Here is a 5,807-nt window from a genome sequence, read left to right as displayed (position 1 = left end):
TGGGGGGGGGGGGGGCGGACGCAGGGAGCAGAAAGGGAACGGCGAGAAGAGAAGTGGGGCGGAGAGAAGAAGAGGTCCTTTAATAGCGGCGAGGAGAAGAAAAGACACGGGCTCTCCTCGTGATCACGTCTTCCGCCTCTCTTTTGGAGACACAAGAGAGCAGCTATTTAGTGGAGCCCACACATAACAGCCACTTTATTTACTCTGCTCCTTTCAGCTTGTGCCAAGCTGTCGGCCAAAAACAGTAAAATGAGCTGTTTGACAAAGTACTAAGCCCCCCCGCCTTGTCAATATGCTGTATGTTATTTACTAGATGATATGACGGCTAAACATTTCAAACCCGTGTTGGTGGCAAAGGTACTCGGATTTTGTACTAGGGTATAAGTACATTAGAAAAATTTGGATTAAATTAGATGGTTAAATTAGAAGTGCCCGCGCCAGTCAAAAAATAAACCGCAAATTGGTACTCAACTAATACGAACAATATATGCTAGTATGTACACTCTCTTCAACATGTGGGCACATTTAGATATGACCCACCTTTAATCCCCCCTCAGGCCGCACACATTGGTCCACTCTCCACATCCAGAGCTGCGCCAGCCTCGCAAAAGGTCAGCAGGCCTACCCGGGCTGTCCCGAGGCCAGGCTGGCGACCTAGCAGTCCCCCCACAATGCATTTCCCTCTCCGTCGACTCCCCCGCTGACCTTTAAGGAGACTCTCATTGCTACCAGACCTCTGACAGACTGTGCAGCTCCTTAGAAAAATCACCAGGGAATGTATTTTGGGGGTGGTGGGCCATTGTACAAAACACCCTGCGGTGTTTGGTATTGAAGAACCATTTTGTATTTTTGCTAAATTGAGCTTTGTGAGCTCAGTTGAGAAATCTGCTGACCGTTACTAATGTTTTTTTTTTCTCCCCCATTTCAATTTTTACTTTGAATTGTAATTTTCGGCCTGTATGAAATTATACATAAAATCAACAAACAAAACCACTTTGGTTTTGTAGCCAGTTGTTATTTCCCACCAGCAACTGTTCGGATTTGGGAATAATGTCGCTCAACATTCAATTGATTTGATTTAAAGTCCCTCGTGACAAAATTCTCTTTATATCCTCTGGGATTGATTTATTTGGGTCATCGTCAGACTGGTGAATACACAAATTGTGTTAGCACGTCATTGGAAGAAGGACACTGCAAAATCTTTTGGCCTTTGAAGTTATTGCTTCGGAACGATCCTGAATCCGGATGATGTTACCTTCTAAATTTCGCATTCCTTATGCGTCACGAGGGCTGATCACAGGCCGGAGCAAGTTGCGCGTGTTCGTTGTATGCGTCTGCCGACAGTACAGTCGGTGAAGTGACTCCTCTGCCCCCACCCCCTCCTCCTCCCCGCCCCAACCTACTGCACTCAATGCCTCTCGTTAGGGGCCTCTGAACTTTGTACATTCAAAAGCAAATAGGCTGCCACATAAAGATCATCCTTCATTTCTTCTGCAGTCACTCAGAGACGCACACACATTCACACACACGAAGAAGTACCCCATCAGAACATGCCCCCCCCATCCTCTCCAACATACCAGGCAAAAAAGATTCCACGAGAGAGAACAATATGTATAAGAGTACCACATATATTTTTTTTAGCTCTCCAAGTACCACCATAATGACCAAGATGAAAATACAGTCATTGTTCACTGTAAATGAGGCAGAAGTTTAATCATAATATAGAATTTAACATGATGTGCAACTTTCACATGAACACTGTTTAAAAATTGGAGTAGGAAAAAAAATGTACCGAAAAAAATTTATTCACTTAGAAGACTGAAAAGTGAAATAAAAATGGTCCCTAAACAAATGCTTGCAAACAATTTGCTCTAAAAGATTAAATCCAAATGAAATGGGAGGGGGGGGGGGAGATTTTTAAATGTGTTTATTTAACTTAAAAATAATTCATTAATATATGCAACGATGTTTATTGCACTCATTTATAATCAGCCAATGAAATTATTTCATGAAATGAATTAATAATGCAAAAAAATGAGAGCAAAGTAAATTTTCACGGTCCAATTTTAGAGGGGATAAAAACCCTAAATTAATACAACAAATATTACAGAACCCTCGATAATGTAAATGCTCCATGGGTTGGATTCAAGAATGGAAGCGGGCCGTTTGTGGCCCGGGGGCCGTAGTTTTACCACCTGGGTTAACATCTGCAATGGATTTGTACAGTGAAATGATACCCAACAATAACGTCAACATTCAAAACTCATTTCAGCGCTTCTCCGAGTGACCTTAAACAATCTATCTGCGTGTGCGCATGCACGGGCCACAGTGAGTTTGTATCATTGTCGTATTCGTGCGTGACTAAGACATGACAAATTCAAAATTCCCACAGGTGTTCCCTATTTGCGGTAACCACGGCAACTCCGCCCCTCCGTCTTGACCCCTTTCCAAAGTTTAATCAAAAAGACTTTCAGGATCTGACCTCAGCCGCCGCCACTTTTCCGTGCGGTTGCGGTTCAGCATGAGGCCAGCAGGGGAGGCTGTGGCTCACCTTTTTTTTTTTTTTGCTCTCGTGCTTGTCATCCCCCCCCCCCCACACACACACACACAACGTGAGACCAGCTGATCTCACGGGTCAAAGGTCGACACCCGGGTGTTCCAGTCGAGCTCACCCGGACGGGAACCTGCGACGGCGCAGGTGTGGACCCGTTGCGCGCGTACGGCAACTCTAAAGATGCGACTCCTCGTCTGTCCTCCCATCGCAACCTCTGACCTCCTCTCCTCTGTCAAGTTGTTGCATATTCGGTAGTTGCCATGGCGGCGGCGGCGGTTTGTTTGAGGCGGTCGCGGGATCATCCGTTATGTCACCTGACCCCATGCTGAACCCGTGCGCCCACTCACGCAATTTGGTGTGATAGCATTTAAAACAAAGGCCTTGTTAAAAAAAAAAAAAGGGGGGGTGGCGGTAGAGGAATGAAGAAAGGTTCAGCTGTGGCCGAGCTTCGCCTCCTTTCAATTTTATGAGGATGGCCGGGTCGAAAAGTAAGTGGCGGCTTTTGACATGTATGACGGGACATGAGGGGAGAGGCACATGTGACCCTGCGACACGCCCCGCCCGCGTAAACGCACACGCACGCACCGGCACACACTTTCACATCTGCTTTGGCCATCGGCTCCAGTTGACGTGCCCCTCCTCCCAAGACACACACGCATTAATTCTCCCCGTAGTGCTGCTCCTCATAGCTTTCTCTATCACTGGCAAAGTAAACCCACCATGTGAGAATGATGAATGGGCCATCCTGCGCCGGAAACTCACGTTAAAACCTCCTGCTACACACACACACACAGAGACACACACACACACTCGCACACACACACAACACACACGCCCACACAGCCCTTCGCTTTCTGCTGCACTCTCCCTATCTGACTATGCTTCTCTCCTCTTTCCTGCCGAGCTCCCAACACAGAGTTGAGTGTCTTGTTGATAGTGTCCCATGTGTGTGTGTGCGTGTGCGTGCGTGTGTGTGTGTGTGTGTGTGTGTGTGTGTGTGTGTGTGTGTGTTCATGCTTTTCCAAAAAATAAAAAAAATAAATGAAATCTGCCTCGTGCTTAAAATGTATTCTGTGTTAGTTATAACCTCATATTTTGTGTTAGTGCGAGGACAAGAAAGTATATTCTGATATTGTGAGATCAATTTGGTGTGGGACAAAGCAAGATGTCTGTGGTGGGGGCAGGGGTGGGGGGGGCGCCAAAAGCATATGGCAAGATGATAACTGCCTGCTCGCGTGTGTACATCTGGTATGACCTCACCTAAGGAGAAATAGAGACGTACTTCTTTGACCAGCCATCGGCTCCTATTTGAACTGTCGCCTAGCGTGTAATTTTTTTTTTTCTTTCTGAATTTGTCATTATTTGCAAAGTGCTTCTGAAAGGTAAACGTAGGCAGCATATTGGGCGACACAGGCGCAGATATATTCAAAGGTAGGGCCAAAGAGAAAAAGACTCCATTTTAATTGAATCTGTCAGAGCTATTTATTTAACTCTAGTTTATTTTTGTGTTTAAACTGCTTGCAGCCGACCATCGCCCAAAAGGTCGGACATATGAAACCAATTATGACCGATGGTCGTCAACCCCTAATGTGAATTTTTACATCTTGGGGTTGCGGTGTGATCTTTTCCGCCGACAACCTTGCAACCTGATTCAATAATTTTTTTATTTTATTTGAAAAGCCTTAATGTATCTTTGTTGGTCGATCTACTGGATGTCAGCGTCGGATGGTGACAGGCAAGACGATTAAACGCCCCGCCGCTGCCATGTCATGTCATCATCATGATATTATGAGTATTTGAACGGGGGTGTGTAGACTTTTTCAAAAATTTTAGCCCCACTGTCGATAGGTTTTTTTGTTTTTTTTTGTGGGGGGGGCAATTTTGTCTGGTGGTGTGCTGTGTGATTCCTCTCATGTGAAATATGCACGCTGGCAAGACCTGCCTCCACAATTCACCCAATCATAATGCTCAGTTTTGATCGACACTGGCAGAGAACACAATACATTGTTGTTGTCAAAGCGCTTTTTTTTTTTCCTCTCCAAAATATGCCATCTAAAATTGCTCGAAATGACGCAGCTGTGCCGAATATTGTGACCAGCGAGGCCAGTTCCTCGCCTCAAATCGAATTAATGTTGCACCTAATTATAATAAATTTAATCCGTTGTTTTCTTTTGCATAGTTGGCGGAGTCTGACATCAGCCAGGGGAGATGTTCGAACTCCAGGTGGTCCATAACTAATTAAATAAAGCATCACTGTGAGAGAAAATCCCTTTAGATGCATTGAGAGAGAAGGGAGAGGGGGAAAAAAAAAAGAAAAAAAATCCCCACAAACCTAAAGTATGGGAGGTGGGGGCGGGGGAGTTTCATTTGCTGTCAAAACATTTGTAGTGGAATTAAACATATGGATGCCACAGGCAAAGTGAGGGCTGGAATACATTAGAGCCGCACAATGTTACACTAACCCTCCAGTATCTTACACAGCTCACAGAGATTAATGGAATAAAGGGAAGAGAAGTGTGTGTGTGTGTGCGTGTGTGTCAATCCACTGCAAAAATCAATATTCCTCGATGATAAACCTCTTTCGCTGTTGGACTTACCGGTACGACATCCCAGTCAGAATTTCAGTTTCATTCTGAGCTACAGTCCAACTTCCCACTTCATTAGACAAATCCGTTTTGAATTGTCGTATTTGACTTGTGAGTGTTTGAATCGGCTCCTTTTGATCTTTTTTTTTTGCGTTTAATTTTTTTTTTCTTTCGCCTCAAAAGACTCTCCAATGCTTGCTTTGAAATCATCTTTGTGCTCAGGCGAGGAGTGAAATTGCTCGTCTGCCGCACATTACAATGTGCGTCGGCGTCATAAACATGGCGGCACCGTTGTTACATTGATTTCTCGCAACACTATTGAATAAGTAAAAGCTTGCTGCTGATCATTTAATTATCAGTGATTAAAAAAAAAAAAAATGTCAAAAGGAATGCGGTCCTACCTCCGCAAAGGAACAGGAGGCTTTTTGTTGCATGTCCACTGGTTGAGAAATGAGAACGCAACTTATGACTTCTTTCCTTCCTTTAAAAAGTCGATTTGTTTCATTAGGACCGTCACGTTGGAATCATGTGAAAAGTCGTCCTTGTTTTCAGGCTCATTCCAAGCGCCTGACTGGCGTTTTTCGTGGCTTGAGCCACAATGTATTGACGCCCTCAGCAGGTGGCATTTCTATCAATTTAGTTTGTTTCCTCTTTATTATATATATATA

At 44.5% G+C, this 5,807-nt stretch overlaps 1 protein-coding gene across 1 annotated transcript in view; it reads right to left on the bottom strand.

Moving 5' to 3' along the window:
• The window catches only part of LOC109516427 (uncharacterized protein C16orf52 homolog B-like), a 426,069-nt gene that overhangs the window by 210,152 nt on the left and 210,110 nt on the right, over positions 1 to 5,807 (bottom strand). The window lies entirely within an intron of this gene.

The sequence above is a fragment of the Hippocampus comes genome, unplaced genomic scaffold (assembly GCF_001891065.2).
Source record: "Hippocampus comes isolate QL1 unplaced genomic scaffold, H_comes_QL1_v1.1 scaffold620, whole genome shotgun sequence".
NCBI lineage: Eukaryota > Metazoa > Chordata > Actinopteri > Syngnathiformes > Syngnathidae > Hippocampus > Hippocampus comes.
This window is presented reverse-complemented; position numbering and strand designations above follow the sequence as displayed.